A 22,491-nucleotide genomic window follows, 5' to 3' on the forward strand; every position below is an offset into this window, starting at 1 on the left:
GTTGTGCGGCTGCCAGTCTGTGCCATAGAGCCACAGACTGAGCCGAACCGCGAAAGACCTGTGCTTTCTGTTCTCCGTTATGAGGGCCTAGACAAACATCTACTGCCCTGGTCGATTCGGCACCACGGATACATTACATGTATACTGTACGTGGAAGTTACCAAGCACATCCCTCAGCGTTGTAGCATCAGCACCTCCGATTCCAAGGCATCCCTCCGCACCTCCCTTCAGAGTATTGAAATCTATGTGGGACAAAGGGTTATCCAGAAGGAGATCGTGGGACTGAATGATGTCCCCTTGTGGAGATGCCTACTCCACGCGGACCACAGTCAAACCAGAATTAAAAGATAAGGCCTTCAAGGGGAATACCTGTTCGCACGGTATGCTAATATATTGTGAACTACCATCCAAGACAGTAAGTTATGCTCAAGTAATCATAAAAAAATCATTCTCCGGGTCAACTTGGTGCTGGCGTGCTGCTCTATTGTTTAAAAACAAATCTGCTCAGATATTTTAGTAAAACAGCAATCACAGGTTTGGCAAAGAAAGCCTAACAGCTGTTTCAGGAACAGCAGAGGACTGGAACAACGATCCGTGCCATGTTTGTGTTTTTGTCGCTGATTGATGTTTTGTTTTTAGCTCCTTACTAATTGATGTGAGCTAGTAAAAAATAATAATTTGATCCAATTTTGTTGTTTTGCTATTTCATGGAGTTTTCTATAAAAACGAATAGATGTGTGCGGGCAATCTGTTTCTGAAAGTCAATAACTTCAAGGATACTCTCCACTCTGAAGCACAGAGATGGTAAGGGGATGTCACATGTTGAACTTTTGTAACTGATCGTTGAGCTACTCTATTTAAACTGAATCGGAACCAATTCAAACTAATACGATTTCTGTGCTTTTTTGAGACCATTTTGTTTTTGAGGGATTTCAGAAACCCAAATAAAAGGATTTTGTCCATCCTCGTGAGTCCATCCTACTGTGTCTGTCTCACAGAGTATGTCAGACAATCCCTCGGTGGATTTTCTTCACAGCTGCAGGAACGGTGCATCTTCTTGACACTGAAATCCCATACAAAGCAGGGACATCAATGATTGGCTCTGCGTAACGTCCTCAGCTACCTCAGCTAGTTCATTCTGTTCGCAGCGCAATCTTGAAAATGTAGGCGTCCATTCCCTCCCCCTGCAACAAATCATTTCTTGCCTCGGGAAGAATTTAGCCTGTCTGCATGAAATGACCCTTAGCCGATCTGCATTTCATCATCTACTCTACCACACACACACACACACACACACACACACACACACACACACACACACACACACACACACACACACACACACACACACACACACACACACACACACACACACACACACACACACACACACACACACACACACACACGCTGTACACACACACACACACACACACACACACACACGCTGTACACACACACACACACACACAAGCTGTACGCACACACACACATGCACACACCCTCTAATGTTTTCTGCCGCCTACTTGGGTATAATTGTCGAGGTACATTGTGAGATTTATGGATCTGTTTTGTGGGATGCAGTGCTAAAGGGAGCAAATATATGAAAATAGTATAACGTTAGTTGTGACCTTTGTTTGTGCACATGTGGATTGTATGTTTCTGCCTGAAAAGATTAAACAGAGAGAAAAAAAACAGCTTAGAGGGAAACGCATTGTCTTGTGTGTGTTAATCTTGAAGCCGACTGGTTTTTCAACCTGCAGGGGGCGATGTGATTATGGTGACACAGTGCTAAAGCGCCTCTCCAATCTGTTTGGCATCTAAAAATAAGATGGAGAGAAGAAAGCATGCTTCCCTTCATTGCCTATAAATTATTTTTTATGTCACTCCTAAATGTGTCTTGCTGCTGCGTTTGACAATGAATATCAAGATAATAGCGGAGCATTAGCAATGTTAGACTTAAACTACGATTACAGAATATTACTCAAACATTGTCTTTATGTATCATACATGGTTGAAATTCCCTACAACAACTGCTGCTTGAGACACAACCAGGCAAGGATGATGGCTGATATAAACCCTATTGTATGGTTCTACTTGGCTCTATCGTTTTTTTAATGCTACAGATTAGTGCCGCATTAAGTTTGGTTCAACTGCAGGCAAATTGGATAACTATAGATTAATATAGGACCACTATGTGTGCACCCCAGACGTATTTCACATATTTGATTTACATATATAATCAAATATATATATATATATATATATATATAGTATACTGTCTGCTCAACTAAGATGTCAAAAATCTTGGCACGGAGGAAAACATTTTTAATCTGTTTCTTAAAGGAGATTAAGTTTGTGGATATTCACTAGTCTGAAGCTCAGGAATGTCAGTGATGAAGGTTAGGTTGAAGTCACACATTGAACTGCAGTAACTGACCGTTAAGCTATTCCATTTAAACCCAAGAGGAACCCATTGAAACTAATATGATTACTGTCCTATAATAAGGTAATTACAACGGCCTGTCGTGAGAAATGATTTATGCTGAGTAGGCACACTCATCCATGCCTTGTATATATGTGTGTGTGTTCCTTATCTTCTGGTTGATCTCTCTGGCTCTCTCTCTTGCTCGCTCTCTGGCTCTCTGGCTCTCTCTCTCTCTCTCTCTCTCTCTCTCTCTCTCTCTCTCTCTCTCTCTCTCTCTCTCTCTCTGTCTCTCTGTCTCTCTCTGTCTCTCTGTCTCTCTCTGTCTCTCTGTCTCTGTCTCTGTCGCTCTCTCTCTCTCTCTCTCTCGCTCTCTCTCTCTCTCTCTCTCTGTCTCTGTCTCTCTCTGTGACTCTCTCTCTCTCTGACTCTCCCCCTCACTCAGCATCTCTCTTTGTCTCTTGCTGTCTTCCTAACAGATTGTTAATTGGTGATTATCACAGTAACTAAGGGTTAGATGGGAGTGCTTATGGCATGCCAAGGCAGCAGACACTGTTGTAATGATACTGTGTGTGTGTGTGTTGAGATGTGTAAGAGCACTGCTGAATAATGTATAACTATGACATAGTTTGTTAAAGAGGTGTGAGCGTCACGCAGACACGTGTGCACCCTCGCACCCAACAAGACGGATGCTGCAGCCCCTCTCTGTAGCATCGCTCCGTCCCAATCTGTTCCTCTGTGTTGTGCAGGAGAAACCACCCGACACACACACACACACACACACACGCACACGCACACACGCGCGCGCAAGTACGCGCGAATGCGCACACACTCCCTGGGACACAAGAACATGCACGCAAGCGCACACACACACAAGACAGGGTGCACGCAAGAACAGAAACGCGCACACACACACTGAGGGACGCAAGAACGTACAGGCAGGCACACACACACACAAGAGAGCGCGCACGCAAGAATGAACGCACACACACATGCATTGACGTCAAGATACACACACACACCCCCACAACCAGACGTATTTATAGAATGACACCCGGATATATATGCACCCGCGCTCTCCTAAACGCCCACGCATACATGAGGGGTACAAATAAACAGCCAGAGAAAGAGCCGGGAAGGCATCGCTGCAAAGAGAGGAAAAGATAATCAAAGAGAGGAATTTAGAGGGGAAGGGGAGCAAGCCACAGAGTGAAATGCAAATGCATACGAAAAGAAAAACTGCCACTGTTGTCCCAATCTATCTTTTCTTAGCTGTCTAGCGATGCAGTTGGTACACAAGCGCTTTAAGATGCAGTTTGTATGTGTGGGGGTGTGTGTCTCTGAGTGTGTGTGCATGTGCACGCGTGTGGGAATTTTTGTAAATTGTCTTTGATTCACATTGCATAATTATGATACTGCAGGTTGGTAAACTGGGCTCATAGAAACAGTTGCTATAGAAACGACCGAATATAAAGCACCCTCCCTGGCAACAAAGTTTTAATTTTTTTTCTTGTGAGGTGTGAAGGCAGGGATTCTCCTCCCTTCATTTCCTTGACTCTATTCAGTTCTGCGTCTTATTATTGTTGTTATTATTGTCATTATTGATTTTTTGTTTTTAAGTATTCAATGTTTTGTTTTCATTAACAGCGGGAAGCCTATCATTTGCTGTCTAGTATTCTATCTAGTAACAATAAAGTTAAGCGACACTTGAACGATTCAATTGCGACTGATCAAAAAATATCATGGATGTGGTTTCCTTTGGGGAAAGAATTGTGTCAGTTTAAAGTTGGTCCTTTTTTATTATAAGCTTAAATTGGTTTGATTAATTGCCTGACTGAACAACGGAAGAGAAAAGGGCAAATAAGCGACAAAAGAAATGCAATATGGAGAACAGTAATTGGAGTCAATTCAAATGTTAAATAAAACTTTGTATTTATAAAAGGTAAAAAATCGAGAATGCTAGAGCGGGATAAGGGTTATAGATCATCATTAAAGTGTTCCACAGCATCACAGATAATGTATTGAGGTAATGGCTCACTGTTAATACCAGCTCATTGGTTAATACTTTGAGTTCATAGAGCTCGAATGGAATGTCCTTACAGACCGCTGTGCTTTCAAGCATGTTGCATGTGTGTTTTGTACAAATAACGTCCGATCTCACTGACAAGTTCTGGCACACAGAGCCTGAATAATATTTGTTGGGAAATCCCAGCCACATGTGGGTCAGCTACAGTGAATGCAGCCGCACGGACGCATCGTCCTACCTGGTCGCAGCCGTCCTCAGCGGCATTACCACCGCTAGCGGACGACCACCGCTAGCAGATGACTACCACTCTATTGGATGACTAGCAACCGTCACCATAGTAACCGCTTCTACATTTAATTTTGATAATTAGGTACATTTTAACCCAGATAATTACTTTTGATGCTTAAGTTAATTTGATTCCAGCTACTTTGGGATTTTTCCTCCAATGTTCTATTACAGATTACTTAAACTTTTAATAGCGTCACTTTTAACTAAGATATCTGTACTTTTACCCTTGTTTGACTTTCTACTACTCTATACACCCCCGGGCCCATACGTTTGATAATTTGTAAACTGGTTCACAACGGCAATCCCACTTCAATCAAATATTATGGGAAATGAACTCAAACTATAAATACAAAATCGTACAAAAGCAACATCAGCAACATTGTCCTCTCTGTTCAATCACCTCTGCATGTTTTTTAATTGTTGTCAATCTTGCAGCTCTCTGCTTCTGGGGCCGGTTAATTAGGGTCATGTTGCTCACAGAATGCATTCTGAAAGATAATAAACTTCTTAGTTGTCAATCTCTAGAAATGTGAACCGAAACATTGGCTAAATGTAAATGAGGGAGGGCTCGGCCCTCACTTTGTACTGAAGGGAGGGAGCTCAACCTTCAAGTTCCACCCACATTAACTTCCACTCAGACACCAGGTGTAGACTAAGCTGGCTAATTGCGACGATACGGCCACTCTCGGTTAGTCCTGAGAAATGTGCTGCATTTGAACGCCACTTTAGAATCTTTTTTTCCTCCATTAAGCTGTTGGTGGATGCTTAATAACAACCTTAACTTGGATTTTATGAATACATTTACTAATTCGATTTATATATTCCTGGGGCTTCATTGTTAATGCTTTACTTAATGGTTGTGTTGTATGTGTTCTTATGGGCCACAGTACAATGGTGATTAACAACATTTGCAAATGTAATCTTTGGTGTGTTCACGGTTTGTATAAAGTCATACCAAAACGCTCAACAGAAAAGCTTAGTTCAACATCAGTCCATATAACCATGCCAGCCAGCTAACATTAGCTCAGCAAAGAAAAATGTTAGTTTTCATCCTGACATCATCCTCCAGAAAGAGGACCAGCAAAGTTGTGTTTCTCTTTTTTCTTTTTAGACAAACAATATTCATTTTTTTCTCTCTTAATTTGAGTAGAAATTATTTTCTTTTATATTTTTTGCGCAGTGAGCTTGATATTTTCCCCTACACTTCACTCTACAAAACTGAGGCGTGCAAATGTAATGAATTTAGTAGCCCCAGCTCAATGGCATATTTTTTTCATCAGGCGTTAATATGAAAATTTTCGAAAACATATATTATTTAGAGTTTTTGAAGCAAACCGCCAATCATAGGATTAAAAAATATATAATACAGAGAATGGAGATTTAAGCACAGCAGAAAGTAGGTTACTGTGTGTGGTCATGGGAACGCAGTATTGGTATTCACACCATCAAGCAATTCTAAGATTTCACCTTCGCAGCCTATTTTTACAGTTAATACGTTTTTAAAAGTATCGTAGAAAGATTCTCACTTCACTCAACTGTGTGTGTGTGTGTGTGTGTGTGTGTGTGTGTGTGTGTGTGTGTGTGTGTGTGTGTGTGTGTGTGTGTGTGTGTGTGTGTGTGTGTGTGTGTGTGTGTGTGTGTGTGTGTGTGTGTGTGAAGAAGCAGGTGCACTGAAGATAACACCCACTATAAAAACAGCAATAACAGAACAAACATGTGCCTCTCAAAATAAAATGTATAACATAAACACAGTTATCTCCCCAACAACAATATAAAAAAGAAAACAGCTCATTGAAATGACTTCTGGTTCTTTTCAAACCAGTATCACCAGTAAGGTCTAGCATCACATTAGCCGCTATGACACTTAAGTCTGAATGCTTCTGTAATCTGGCTGCAGTTATTGTTTCCGCTGTCAGAGATGGAAAAACAGAGACGTAAACAGCAAAGAATGATGTCTGCACTCACTCCGATACGTCAGCCTTTATGGTTGAAATTGAAATGCTGCGTTCATTAGCAGGCAAGCCATGTGTTGGCGTGTTTCGAGCCTTATCAGGCACATTTGAGAAAACACTGCGACGATATAATCCGAGGAGCAAATGTTGCCCGGTACAAAGAAGTACATTCTAGCCTTACCCAGCGAACCACTATTTCGATCCGCTGTTATCCTGCTCCTGATTTGCCCACTCCAATGTGGCGACATTGCAGACTCCATTGAAGATGTGTCTGCGTAGGAGATCACAGCGACCCAAGAAAGGGAAACATTCAGATATCCCAATAACCTTTTCACCCCAAGGGGAGCAACCTCTTTCTTTTGATTTTATTTTTCATCATTTTTATTGCCATCTGTGGACAACGCACCATCTCTCCACATCTTACTGTCCTATTCTGTCTTTTCTCACCCCCCTCTGTGCGCGTGTGCGTCTCTCTCTCTCTCTCTCTCTCTCTCTCTCTCTCTCTCTCTCTCTCTCTCTCTCTCTCTCTCGCTCTCTCTCTCTCTCTCTCTCTCGCTCTCTCTCTCGCTCTCTCTCTCGCTCTCTCTTCATGTCCACATGCTTCCGGTTTCATGCACCTTCCCTCTTCTCACAGCAAGGGACCTCATGTTAAACATCAATGAAACGTCCCTATAGAAAAATAACAAAGCCTACCCCAGCATGGACTCAGGCCCCTGAGGGCATCTTTCCCTCACTGTTTCTCTACCTCCCTCTACCTCTCTGTCTCTACCACTCTTTACCTCTCTGTCTCTCTACCACTCTCTTACTAAATATCTCTCTCTCTCTCGCTCTCGCTCTCGCTCTCGCTCTCGCTCTCTCTCTCTCTCTCTCTCTCATTACATGTACAACATGATTCTACCCTCCGTACGAACAGTTTCAGTTTCCTTTGTCATTATCTTCTTTCTGAGTACATCCAAAATGTCCGCTCCACACGGCCAAAGAGCCAATTTTAGTGTACCCACGTATGTTGTTGACATTAATCACTTTCCTGGTCACACGGCTAGATATATGGCTGGACAGCTGTTCCACTGCTGTGTGTGTGTGTGTGTGGGGGGGGGGGTTGTCTATATGAGAGTGTGTATGTGTGTGTGTGTTTGCATGTGTGACCACAACTGTGTGTGTGTGTGTGTGTGTGTGCACGTGTGTGTGTGCATGCATGTTTACTATCGACTCTCTGCGATGATACTCCAAGTGATGACGAAAACCAGTGAGACCTATGATTCTACATTGTTCTTCTCATCATATATAATACCTTCCTCATGGGAGACAGGTCCACTGGGAACCCCTGGAGAACACAAACAGACAGACAGACCGCCAGATAGACAGAAGGCCCGCTGGAAGCTATCCCTCCCCCTGGTGGTTCCCGATATAACTGACTCCATGACTGGAATAGAAACCTGTAAAAGTAGAAAGTTTTCCGGCTCCATTTATTTTGTGCCTTTTTTTGGAAGGGCTATTGAAATGTTGCTTTGACGTTGTTTTGTACTGAAGATTAAGAAAAGATAAATACCAAGAAAAATGTACATGCACAGAAGGTGGCCATGATTCGACGTGCTTTGGTAGACGTACACACATACCTACATTGGTAGATGTTCACCTCTGTCTCAACACTGAACACTGTTATGCAGTGCACTGTTTTAACAACACTGTTGAAACAGTACGGAAGTGCTGTTTTTATCCTCCTCTTGTTTTTCCTCTGCGTAGCTTGTCTATACTCCTGTTCTCTCCCGGGTATTTGAGATCCCACATATGTGTTCATGTTTTGTCAGCATTTACGACCGATAGTTTACATTTCAGCAGCTCAGCACGATGCTCCTGTTTAGTTGAACACAGACACCCTGGCACGTACGCAGAAACGCATGCATGCAAATACACACACACGCACACACACGCACACACGCGCGCACACGCGCGCGCACACGCGCGCGCGCACACGCGCGCGTGCACACGCGCAAAACAAGAAAGCACTATTTTTAAACGTAACGCTGAGTACAACCTTTTTATAATTTGTCTACGACTACATTCAGCAACTCATTCCTATGGCAATTTTTTTGTTGAGGTGTTTGTCTCTTGCTTTGACACACTCGTCATAACTTCACTAGGATTTTATTTTTGTGAAAAGTTTATGGAGATGTTTATGGATTTGGCTGTTAAAAAACGTCATTTGTAAATAATTGCTGTAAACATCTTTCTATTTTTTGGCCCAGTTTTATGGGAAATATTGCCACCCGCTAAAACGAGCAAATTAGATTTGTACCAGCTGTGAAAACATGCCTTGGATTAATGTGACCAATCAAACTTCCAACATCTAGCTTCAACGCAAACCAACCAATCACCAGCGAGTGGTTGTTAAATATACGTTTTATTACCAAAAAGTTTAGATTTTTGAATTGTTTTTACATTTTTGGAAGCTTCTTAAATTGGTTGGTGAATGATTGCAGCAGATGATTACTTGGATCTAAAATATAGATATTAACCAATATTTGTTAGGGTTATCATACACACGATACCCTTACACGTTACATCATTTTGAGAAATGTCAGATGTTTCCTCTGTTGCGCATGCTTCAGTAAAATAAAAAAAGGGCAATGAGTGCAGATCGTCATCCCAGGTCATAGGTCATAGGTCGAGCTCTTACCCGGCCAGCGATAAAAATATGGCCTGCAATTCATAATCAATCACATATACCGAGTGTGATTGATGAGGGCTTTTAAAGCCTGCAGCGAGGTAGGCTCAGACCCAACCTATCCCTGTTTTACTAGCCTTGATCTGTGGGATTTAAATCAGCTGTTCCAAAACTCCTGACAGTGTCGTATCACACTGAAGTCTTGACTTCTGATTCAAATGAAGGATATTCCTAATGCTTCTGGGAAGAGGCTTCTGGTGAACTGCTGGTGGAATATGAATGGTGATATGAATCAATGGTAAAAACATCACATAGATACAATTGGTTTTATGCACTAAACTTTTGGTGCGCCTCTTACATTTTTTTTTCTTGAATACATTTACATTTAGTGCATTAAGCAGGCGCTTTTATCCAAAGCGACTTACAATAAGTACATTTGCCATAGGAAGTTGAAACAATATATCGCTTTCGGTACAGTAAGGATGTTCATAGAACCGAGTGCAAAGCAATAAAAATCGCTAGATTAACCCATTTCCCCTATACAACAAAGATAGCTAGGATAAGACGCTATACAATTAAGTACTATAACTAAGTTCAACATACAATAAGTGCGTATATTAAGTGCCAGGACGAACCACATACAATAAGTGGCAGGGGGGGGACGTGGAGGCTATGCGGAGTCCAGGTGAACTCCGAACAAGTGAGTCTTGAGTCTCTTGTGGAAGCTGGTGAGCAACTCTGCGGTCCTGACATCGGCAGGGAGCTCGTTCCACCACTGCAGTGCCGAAACAGAGAGGAGTTGTGACTTTTATAATAGACTCTTGCTTGCTCTTAGCGATGCTGGTACTAGACGTCCAGCTGAAGTAGTTCAGCATAATAGCACTATTATGGGACACCATCACGCATCTCTTTTTTTGGATTTAATATTTTTTCTTTTGAAGTGGTTTTCTGTGATGAAAAGAGCCAATTGAAACTAATTTAGCAGACAACGTGGTTGTTTGCGTATTTCTCATTTGCTTCAGTACAAGTGGTAGGTTAGGCAGCTGTGATCTGTGAGCTAGGATGGGAGAGGCGCGTCCACAGAGCCAATGGTTCCTTGCCCTCTTCTGAGCCTCCTCTAGGGGGCGCAGCATGGCTCAAACACCCTGAATCGTGCTTAGGAATAGGATTGCTCTTATTCTGAGTGAATGTTGCTTTAATGTTGTTGGCTGTTTTAGGCGGGTTGGCTGTGAACACTGCTCTGGCTTTTATATGTAAGAGAAATATATAGTAGGAAAGAACCATATATATTTTATAGTATACTGTTTGTGTGTGTGTGTGTTTGTGGAGAGAGAGGATGGAGCATGATATGAGGGGGAGATGAATAGAACAAGGGAGATAGAGGTGGGGGTCATGCATTGGACACAAATGCGTGTTTTGTCAGCAATGACAGAATAACCCAGCCCTGACCGCAGGCCATGGTTTATTTTACAACGCGTAAGCATAATGGTACTCTTAACTTCGAACAAACATACGCACACAACTCAAGCCAACCACACTCACACACACACACACACACACACACACACACACACACACACACACACACACACACACACACACACACACACACACACACACACACACACACACACACACACACACACACACACACACACACACACACACACACACACACACACACACACCATTTGTGCAGTTTGCCTTGCTGCACTCTAAAACACATCCAGCATATTGCTGGGTTTATAGATTTGATATTTACCAGACTGTTGTAATGCATTTGTGTTTTGTTGCAGAGTGTGCGTTTGTGTGTGGTGTGGTGTATGCTCACATGTCTTGTGCTGTTCGCAATCGTACACATTATGCTCTCCATCGCATTTCCACTTTTACAGAAACACTGTATATTTAAATATTTCTCTCTGTCTCTTTCTCTCTTTTCTCTCTGTCTCTCTCTGTCTCTATTTCTCTCTCTCTCTCTCTCTGTCTCTATTTCTCTCTCTCTCTCTCTCCGTCTCTATTTCTCTCTCTCTCTCCCTCTCTATTTCTCTCTCTCTCTGTCTCTGTCTCTGTCTCTGTCTCTATTTCTCTCTCTCTCTCTGTCTCTATTTCTCTCTCTCTCTCTCTCTCTCTCTCTCTCTCTCTCTCTCTCTCTCTCTCTCTCTCTCTCTGTGCGTCTCTCTCTGTGCGTCTCTCTCTGTGCGTCTCTCTCTCTCTCTCTCTCTCTCTCTCTGGGTGTGTCTGTGTCTCTCTCTCTGTGTGTCTCTCTCTCTCTCTCTCTCTCTCTCTCTCTCTGGGTGTGTCTCTCTCTCTCTCTCTCTCTCTCTCTCTCTCTCTCTCTCTCTCTCTCTCTCTCTCTCTCTCTCTCTCTCTCTCTCTCTCTCTCTCTCTCTCTGTGTCTCTCTCTCTCTCTCTCTCTCTCTCTGTGTCTCTCTCTCTCTCTCTCTCTCTCTCTCTCTCTGTGTCTCTCTCTCTCTGTGTCTCTCTCTCTCTCTCTCTCTCTCTCTCTCTGTGTCTCTCTCTCTCTCTCTCTGTGTCTCTCTCTCTCTCTCTGTGTCTCTCTCTCTCTCTCTCTGTGTCTCTCTCTGGGTGTGTAGTGCGGTTCTGGCTGCTGTTCTTGCACAGTGCTGGGAGCGTTGAGCCACAGCAGGCTCCAGCGCTTCCCATTGTCCCATCCCTCGCCTCAGAGACATGGCTCCGGGCGCACGGCTTTACAATGCTCTCGTTTAGGCCTTCGCTTGTGTCTGTGTGTTTGTAGGTGTGTGTTTGTGTGTGTGTGTTTGTAGGTGTGAGTGTGTCTGTGTGTGTGCGTGTGTGTGTGTGGTGCACTCCCACTTCGCATTGGGACCCCCCCCCACGCTCCACCCAGCCGGCCGCTGATTGGGTGGTTCCAGGGGGGCTCCTGAGTCGTTGTTGGGCGGGGGGGATGTAATGCTCTCACCTACCTCCCTGCCTGTGTGTGAGAGTGTGTGTGTACGTATGTTGGCATGTGTGTTTGCATGTGTGTGTATGTGTGTGTGTGTAGGGCGAGATAGCTTTAGTTATTTTTTTACTTTAAGTTACATGAACGTATGTGATTGTGAGTGTGTGTGTGTGTGTGTAGAGTATGTGTATGTGGTGGGGGGAATTTACTTTATATAATTCCTACTTATTCGTTGATAAGCTGTGTGTGTGTGGTTGGAGGAATTACCTTTATATAATTCATACTTATTGATGTATAAGCTGTGTTCGCATGTGTTTGTGTGTGTGTGTATGTGTCCGTGTGTACGTGGTGTGGGGAATTACCTTTTAATATAATTCAGACGCATCTGTGTGTGATTTGAAGGCGTGTGTGTGTAATCCTGTGGGCAACACATGTGGTCCATACATTTCAGTAAGTGCGTGCTCATTAGGCAGAAAATAATTCCTTCGGAGCGCGCTCAGTTGATATGGAAACCTTCAGGGGCGGGGGCAGGGGGGGTTGGGGGTTGGGGGCAGGGGGGGTGGGGGATTCCCAAGCTACAACCCGCTACGTCTCTACCACGGGTCGTCTTGAAGAGGAAAATCATCTTGAATAATCCCCAGCCGCTGGAACCTGTATCCGCTTCTCCGGTATTGATTGTGCGCTTTGTTTGCGCTCTGCCCTATACTTGCGTGTCGCCTTTGATGAATAAATGTAAATTTGCCTCTGCTTCAACAAGGTCTGCGCTCATTGTTGCTGGTATAGATCGCACGGTTTAAGTGGCTGTCAACCTGCATTATGAGGCTCCGTCCGCATCCACTGCCAAGCGTTTCCTGCGTTGAAAGACTCTATCCCAACCCCCCCGCCCCCCCGCCCCCCCGCCCCACACACACTTGGAGAGATATCCAGGCAGGAAGAGAGAGGACCCCTCTACCCTCTCCCAGACTCCCATGTTGAGTGTGCATTTGATCGTCCAACACATCTCTCATCACGCCTGGCTGTGACTGATCTATTGTTCTGCGAGACGGTACCACGGTCCAAATGGGAGTCAGAGGGAAAAGAGAGTGTAGATCAGGCAGGGCGACTGCAGCCTATCGCTGCTCACTCTCTTTATCCTAGACCCCGGGAAGCGCCAATACCATTAATCATTTAAGGTATGACACAGCCCTTAAAGGAATTGAAAGGGAAAACCCCGATTATTAACTTGGCTGCTTCACAAGTTTTAGGGGTCTAGGTATTTTATAAAATATAGAATATGCATTCTATTTTATAGAAGTCTGAGGGCTGTGTGGATCACAATACCTGGGTCATTATTCAAATTCAAAACAAATCATTAAGATACAGGGAATAGGGATGAATTGCATTATCCCATCGAGTTAAAACGGGATAAAACATGATCCGTATACATTCATCAACGCCCATTCATATCAGACACATGCATTCATTCAAACCTCAGTCCTCTGTGTGACCTGCCATCACTGCCTCATGGGGATACACGATACAACTACCAACGTCTCTCTTTACCGAATCACTCTTCAGGTCGGAGAGGCCTGGCTTTGGCCCTTTTGAGATAAAAAAATAAATTTAAAAAACCTCCCTCCACTAATCTAAATCTCTTACCGGCTAATCGGAGTGTAAGCTTCAGCTCTTGCGTGTGTCACATGCGCGCGCGCGCACACACACACATACACATACATACACACACTCACACACAAGCTCAAACGTCCAAACAGGCACACGCACACACGGACACACGCATGCACACGCACGACGTACACGCACAGTCCCTCTGAGCTGGTATCGCCCAAAGTATATCAATGAAAAGCTTTTTGTGATGAAAGTCATCGCCTCCACACTACCACTGTTTGTTTTGCCGTTGTGGCTGGACAGCTCTGCGGGAGATGTGCCCAGCTCCACAGTGTCAGAGCAGCAGAGTAGCAGAGGATAGCAGCATCCACAGCATCTCTTTGTTCGATTTCTGTCTGCACTGCACTGACTCACGAAGGTGCGGTTGCATGAGAGGACTGGATGCCAAAACGTTCCCCTGAACACATACCCACTAATTTCTGCTTCTGAGCGAAAAAGACCCAGTTTAAGTGGGGGTGGTTTCAGTGATGATAGTAGTGGGCTGGTAATAGTGGACTTATTCTGCAGATTGAGTTAGGGGTTACAAAGGGTTCAGGCTAAGCCCTTGTGGTCATTTGTGAATTATTATTATATTAGCCGCATGTTAAGCCCCTCCCACATGTTTTCTCGTTGCTAAAAAATGTAAGGGGTGCATTGCCACCTCCTTCTGTGAAACCATTTCCTTAACTATCAGCTCTTTATGGACGACTGGCTGTGTTACATAATGCAGCTAGACCAACTGTGGGGGAATAACCAAAATATTGACTCATACATTATATCTTGTATTTTTACACAATCGAATGCCCACTTCGAATGCAGGCGATCTCTTACATGAATACCATGGTGAGGCATGGAAGGCAAGCAAAAGAATGGTGACACGAAGTCAGTCAGCTTTCCCGTTCTGTTTTGGCAATGCTGCCCTCTGGAAATTGTTCCTTTTTAAATGGGAATATTTAAGCCTGTACTTTTATTTGATTCTATTTTTTGCCTGCCTGATACAATTCTTAGCTCTACTCTTTTGTTTATTTAGTGCAGTGCATACAGCAAGATCTTCCTAGGCGTTAATGGTTATTTAGTGGATATAGTTTTGTGTCTTTGTGTGTGCCTGCGTTTTCTTAAAAACTCCCCGCCCGGTGCTTTATCCGTAATGATCGCGCCGATGGCACCTTATAGGTTGCATTTATTGCACCTTGAATTATTTACATTTAGAATATTCCACGTGAAACTTCTGCCGTGCTGTCTAATTAACATGCAGCCCAAAGCGTTGTGATTAACGGCCGCCTGGGTATTATGATATTGAATTTTAATTGCATTGATGGCTCTTCAAGGTTTCCGTTCCTTGCTTGTCTATACGTCTCCAATGCTGAACTCCCCCGCCGCATTCCCAGATTGTTCTAATTCACGATCTGTTACGTTATCCCATTATTGTTCTATTGGTGCGGTCCTAACTTATTATCTTTAAATAATTATATTATTTGAGAGTAGTTTTATACAATATCTCTGTGAATCATGTATTTTTTGTCCCTCCTTCATCTCTCTTTTTAAGCAGAATCCGGCTTCTCCACTTCCACCGTGAGGTTCTCGGTTCATTCCCTAATGTCTTTGGGGAAGAAGACCGGTTAGGCCTGCTCATCAGCTATTTAATACAGATCTTGGGAGAAATGGGCATAATGACTGGCAGAAGAGCCTTTAGTACCAGACAGTTCTGGAGCTGATGGTGTTCAAGGGTCTTTCTCAAAGTCTACTTTTGAAGGGTTTTGTCACGTCTAACACGTCCACTCAAGGAATCACAGTCTAGAGTACTTCAGTGATTATTTTGCTTTTAATGACACTTTGAATTGATGATACTTATTGGCAAGTCTGAGACTGTTATGAACAACGTTCATAACAGTCTCTTTCCTTTTTCTCTTTCCTTTCTCTTTCCTTTTTCTCTTTTTTATGTCTTGCTCTTGCATTATCAATCTTAAATCTCTCTTTCTCATGCCCGCAAACACGCATGCGTGCACGTGCGTGCACACATGCACCTTCAGACAGCTGCCTAGACCCTTAGCCTTGAGTGTGTGTGTGTGAGTGTGTGTGTGTGTGTGTGTGTGTGTGTGTGTTTTGAGAGTTTCAACATCGAGGCTTCTGCAGTGGTGATGGTTTGTGCTATTTATGTGACTGAAGGGGTGATGTCACCATTATTTTCATGTTGCTGTGTGTGTGTGTGTGTGTGTGTGTGTGTGTGTGTGTGTGTGTGTGTGTGTGTGTGTGTGTGTGTGTGTGTGTGTGTGTGTGTGTGTGTGTGTGTGTGTGTGTGTGTGTGTGTGTGTACATGTAGGAGTTGTGCATGTTGATAAGTTCCCGGAATGGTTCCAGGGCTATCAAGATGATTAGTGATTGAGCATGCTCCATACTTCCCCATTAGATCTCTCGAGGAGGTTAAATGCCTTCCTTGAAATTTCTGGCTTGTTAGACGTGAGAAAAGGATATCTAACAGCGTCTTTTAATCCATACTTCGCAGATTGGATCTTTATTTAACTTAACCTGACTATTGGGATAGAGAGATTGGGAGCCGTTTCTACCATGGTGGGAGCAGAATTGTTTTAATCATTTTTGTATTAAGAGAATACCAAATTCCCTTCAACTCACTTAACTTAATCTAAGACTTATGATACTAGCCATCCATTTGTGGCATGCTGTTAAATTGACCCTTTTGAAAGTATTAAGGCTAAAATAATCATTGACGTGTCTAACCTGCCGCTATTTTCCATTACCACCAACCAGAGGATAATATTCCCTTTGAAGACCATTGCAACACACAGCCATCAACACATAGATTGTTTGAGTCTTCTCTTATGCATGACACGTGACAACGCAAATGTCAACGTGGCTACTTCAATACAATGTCTGCCAGTGATTCCCCTGCATTGGAAATCACCAGGTGTGTGTGTGTGTGTGTGTGTGTGTGTGTGTGTGTGTGTGTGTGTGTGTGTGATTGAAGACACAGAGCCAGAAAGCCTCCCTATCAAGTAGACATGGCCCAAAGTGTCGAACAAAAGTGCGTTGTGTTCCTCTGCAGTTTAATTTGCTTAATCAGTTTTCACAGGGGTGTGAGTGTGTGTCTGTGTACGTGTGCCCGCGCACGCGCGTGTGTCGGGGTGATGATGATGATGACGACCGGGAGAGGGAGGGGACAGGGGGGGGGAGTGCTGGGGGGGGAGATCGGCGAGGATGATGTGGTGGTATTTGTTCGCCGTGAGATATTTATAGGCTTTGAGTGGGTGGAAGGGAAAACAAGGCGCCCCCCCCCCCCCCCCCCCCCCCCCCGCAGGATGAGAGGTGGGGAACTGAGAGGGAGACGTGTGTGTGGGTAATGACAGCGGGACGCGGAGCCAATATGGAAGCCGGATAACGACAGAAAAGAATAATAATAAAAGAAAAAAGGCAAGGGCCAGGGAACGAGACATAATGACACGAGAAGGAGATGCGAGGATACGACGCAGCGGAAGATGGATAGGAAGTAATAGGGCTGTTGGGGGTGGGGGTGTGGGGGGGGGGCTAGAGAGAAGAGAGAGAGTCGAGGGGAAGACAAGAGGATGGAGTAAAAGGGGGGGGGGGGGGGGGGTGAGGAGAGGGAGATAAGGAGGTTCAGGGGGGGTGTAGAGGGAGGGATGAGAGGAGGAAGACGAATCTGGAAGGTGGAAGGAGACGGAGAGGGAGGGATGCGGAGGGATTTAGTTGGAAGGGAAGTGACATAATGGTGAGAGAGTGGAGGAGCTGGAGGGAGATGGGGAGAGAGGGGCTGATGAGATGAGAGAATAACAGTATTTCACATTGTTTCCTCTCACCGAAATAACGAAGGCGAGGGGAAAACCGAAATACATGGAAACCACAAAAGCCTTTTTTTTCTATTTTTCTCTACCTCTTTCTCTCTGTCTTTGTTGTGCTCCACTCGGTCTTCCTCGCTCATCCTTCCTAACCCCTGTGCACCAAATGTTCCCCCGGCATTTGAATCTATCGACTGCAGTCAATGGTAGCTCCTCCAATAGAGAGCTTAGATTTTTTGCCTAGCGTGTCTCGGACGCGCAGCACCAGTAGGCGATTTAGAAAACTAGGATGCCTCAGTGCGTTTCAGACAACCAGCCCAACTCTAGCGTGTTGCTGGTGGCAGCTGGTCATCTGACGTCGGCAGAGCTAAAAAAGATCCACAAAAATAAAAATAAACTTGGCGGCGGTTGAGAGATGTATTAGCATTTACACTTTTTTTTTTCCCCTTCTTAAAACCTGCACTATTGTATAGCTTTAGATCGACGCAGGGCCACACATTAGACCCATCCTACACGTAATGGCTGAAAAGACACGCAATGGTGTCATGGAAACTCGGTAATAGAGCTGCATATCAGACACTCTCTATGCGACATGTGGAGGACTGTCCCCTCACTGGGGCCCTCCCACCGTTCACATGAAGAGATAGGATATGACACGGTAAAGGAGTCGGAACAAGGAGGGAGAAAGGGGGCTGAGAACAAATCACCATTTCGTCAGAATTATTAGACGCGTCATTCAGGCAAGACACGCAAACAGAGAGTGAGTAAAATAGAGTGAGAAGGCGGGGGGGGGGTGATAAGGGGAGCAAAGTAGGTGAGAAAAAATGGAAGATGTTGAAAGCCAGGAGGGAGAAAAGGACAGGAATAGAAATAAGGATGCGGCTGGGTGTAGGAAGAGGCGGAGGAGCGCACGCTACATAAAACAGTTGATTGAGAAAAATAAGTGGCCGCCCCAGCGTCGGACGTAGGTAACACGCGAGGGCGACCCCGGCGCTGTGACAGCCATATGGGCGGCTTTGAGGGGATACGCTCTACTTCCAGCCGATGAGTTTGTACGATTTGAACGGAACGGGCTAATACGGCCCCGGTTGTGCTGCGAGCGCAGACCCCGAAAGACATCAGGAGGACCCAATCTGTCGCATTCTTCCAGACTTTTCCCCATTTAGCGCTTTGTCTTAACATCTTTCAATACTGAACTCCCCCCCCGGCTCCTCCTGCTCACTGGGCGTGTCAGGAGACGCGGGGAAGGCGGTCTCAACCGCGTGGTGCCACACACACACACACACACACACACACACACACACACACACACACACACACACAGAGACGCACACACACATGCACATACATGCACATGCATACACACATGCACATACGTACATGCATATGCACACCAATACACTAACACACACACACGCACATTCATACGTACGCACATACATACGTACACACACACACACACACACACACATTAAGCTACATACATACATACACACACACACACGTGCACACGTGCTTGCACATACATACACACATTCACATGCACACATGCACGCACGTACACACACACACACGCACGTACACACACACACACGCACACATGCACATACATACACATACATACATACATACACACATATGAGACACAGGTTTACATATAGACTGCATAAATGGTTACTCAGGGTGTTATGTATAGGCAGGGAATAATTACCGCAATTGAAAGGACAATCGATAAAAGAAGAAATGTCAAATATTAGTAGGCAGTAAAAAAGAATGAATATGCCAGTGCAGAGTGCAGACATGAATTAATACACAATGATGTGGCAAACAGATGTCGTTTCAATGCCGTCTTTCCCTAACCTCGTTCCCAGGCATGAACTTATAGGCGTGCTTTTGAGTGAGCGTTATCCATTTCAGTTACGTTTCGGATATCCTCATAATATTTGCCTAAAATATTTATATTCTCCTATTCTCCTTTTATTCCCCTTGTCATTGTTGTTCTTCTCCTCTTCGTATTATTCTGGCCCTGGGGACTCTTAACTGACGTACACAGCTCACACGAAGTAAGAGATGGGAAATTGCCTTTTGGTAGTAGGGAGGCCCAGAGCTGAGCTCATACAGTCGATAGCACTCGGCCCCCCGCTCTCAGCCTACATTTTTCATGAGGAATTGACTTCTGCGCTCCGAGTAGCGGATACATCGAATGGACACTGTCAAAATAACGTTTGTATAATTAATCAAATTATAGAATATCATACCGTGACCGCAGATCTTCACAGAGCAGGGCTCCTCCACGATAAACAACCGGCACTTGCATTGGAAGTTAAAGTTCGGGTTTTGGGTTCCATTTCCCATCGCTAACCGATTGTGGACAATTACCTGCACTGTTGGATTGGCAGATCAGTGGCAGATATACTGAAACACAAGAACCGATCGAACCACGGGTGTTTAAAAAATAATGGCCTGGCATTTGTCAAGTGCTCCAAAAATAAACTATGATAATCCAATCACATTTAAGATTATCAAACCCACAGACATCCTATTGGCTAAATTAGATAGTGACCTTTTCTTGCCAACTATACAAACAGAAGGTTTCATCAAATGTTCAAACCTAGTAAGTGTCTGCTGCCCCCCTGCTGTGAAAGGGACATCACTAAAAAGGTGCTACAAGTGTTGACCGCAGGGAATGTTTTCAAAAATGTCAGTACCAATACAAGGGCATGTGTTTCATTCATCCGAGGTCAGAGGTCATCAAGCTGTGGGTAACAACACCCTGCCGACCTTTTGATGATCAACCTATACGTGAAATTCAACCACCTTGACAGTTCCTTAGCTGTGATGGATCCAGGCCAGCGATATACAGTCGATAGCAAGGCAGGGGGGTCCCCTCGTACACTGTCCAAGTTCCAAAGTATAAGACCACAATAGCACTATTATCGGGTCAATGTACTGTGAACATGGATTCTACTTATCCCAGCTGCTCAGAGAGAGAGAGAGAGAGAGAGAGAGAGAGAGAGAGAGAGAGAGAGAGAGAGAGAGAGAGAGAGAGAGAGAGAGAGAGAGAGAGAGAGAGAGAGAGAGAGAGAGAGAGAGAGAGAGAGAGAGAGAGAGAGAGAGAGAGAGAGAGAGAGAGAGAGAGAGAGAGAGAGAGAGAGAGAGAGAGAGAGAGAGAGGGAGGGAGGGAGGGAGGGAGGGAGGGAGGGAGGGAGGGAGGGGGGAGAGAGAGAGGACCAAAAGAAACAGCAGATGTGACCGAAGGAGGTAAACAGTACATTGGAGAAGGGACAAGAGACACTGTGAAGGAGGGCAGAGAGAGACGGATGTGTATTGAGTTGGAAAGACAGTGGAGAAGAATCTGAAATTACTATGGACATTCCAGATGGCTAGAGATGGGGTTGGGTATGTGTGTGTGCGTACGTGCCAATGCGCACGCATGCACACAGACATGCACACTTGTCTGGGTATTCATTAGTGTATATTTGTTATGTCTCTTGACTTGGTTTGTTCATCAAGGTTTCCTAAATGAGATGTGTATGTGTGTGTGTGTGTATACATTGGTTGGTGTGAATATGCAAATGTAGTTCCCAGTAAACAAAAACTACAAAAACAAAATCTTTTTATGCATGTACGTGTGTGTGTGCATGCATGTGTGTGTGTGTGTGTGTGTGCGTGCATGTGTATATGTGTGTGTGTGTGTGTGTGTGTGTGTGTGTGTGTGTGTGTGTGTGCGCCTGAGTTTGTGTGTCCTATTGATAAGAGTTTAATAAATCAATGACCTTTGTGGTCTGAGACGCAATTAATTATCCCTCTCTCTTTCTGTCTTTCTCCTTCTTTCCTCGTCGCTTACTTGTTCTCTTCCTGCCCGCACTCTTTGTACTCTCTATCTTGACACACACACTTACACTCACACTGGTTAGTTGGTAGCTTCTACGTGTTATAAAAAGCAGAGTAAAGAGATCAAATAAAAGAAGACGAAGGAAGGATGGAGAGGGAATGAGTAGAAAGAGGTACAGTAAAGAAGGTAAAGAGAGAAGTGGTGTAGAACAATATATAAAAACGGCATTTCGCACAGCACATAAAGGGGTAAAACAATAGATCCTTGGTCACCCATTATAGTGATTCCCTTCGGCCTTCTTCTTGAAGAGCACTTGCGTTAAGTTTGAGTCACCATTTACTGGCTTTGTTTTCATTATTTGCTGGGTCCCAAAATACCACCTGTTTTTTAATAAAGAAGATATTTTGTATATATTGAAACTGCCAAACTCCTCTCCACCTACACAGCCTCTCTCACTCACTCTCTCTCTCTCTCTCTCTCACTCTGTCTCTCTCATGCTCTGTCTCTCTCCGGCTCTCTTGCTCTCTGGCTCTTTCTCTTCTTCATCCGTTTGACATGCTGTTTGAGGCTCAGAGAGTACGGTGGTTTTTGCATGCGTGTTCTGGGAGGTTAGAGAATGTGTGGGCTTCCCATCTTGTCTTTTCCCATGGCACCCTGTTTTGTGTGTTGCTTTGTAATATCAAGGGAGTTTAGCAAGTAAAAAGTATTATAGCACATAGCCCGGTGTGTGTTCATGCATGTGTCTTTCCCTCTCTTTGATTTCACATGAAGGCAGTCCTTGGAGGGTAGAAAGTGGTACGGGCGCCTTCAGGATCCTAAATCTGTTTCCTCCAGGGGGCGCCTGTCCATGTTGTAAATGCACGAGCTGCGGACAGGAACTCACTATAATGCACTTTGCGTTAAGGGGGCTTAACACGGCCCATGTCC

General features: G+C 44.4%; 1 protein-coding gene across 1 annotated transcript in view; it reads left to right on the plus strand.

Annotated features, from left to right (window-relative positions):
• LOC130403319 (CUB and sushi domain-containing protein 1-like) overlaps nt 1-22,491 on the plus strand; it is a 295,164-nt gene that overhangs the window by 57,485 nt on the left and 215,188 nt on the right. The window lies entirely within an intron of this gene.

Source organism: Gadus chalcogrammus, chromosome 14 (assembly GCF_026213295.1).
Source record: "Gadus chalcogrammus isolate NIFS_2021 chromosome 14, NIFS_Gcha_1.0, whole genome shotgun sequence".
Classification (NCBI taxonomy): domain Eukaryota; kingdom Metazoa; phylum Chordata; class Actinopteri; order Gadiformes; family Gadidae; genus Gadus; species Gadus chalcogrammus.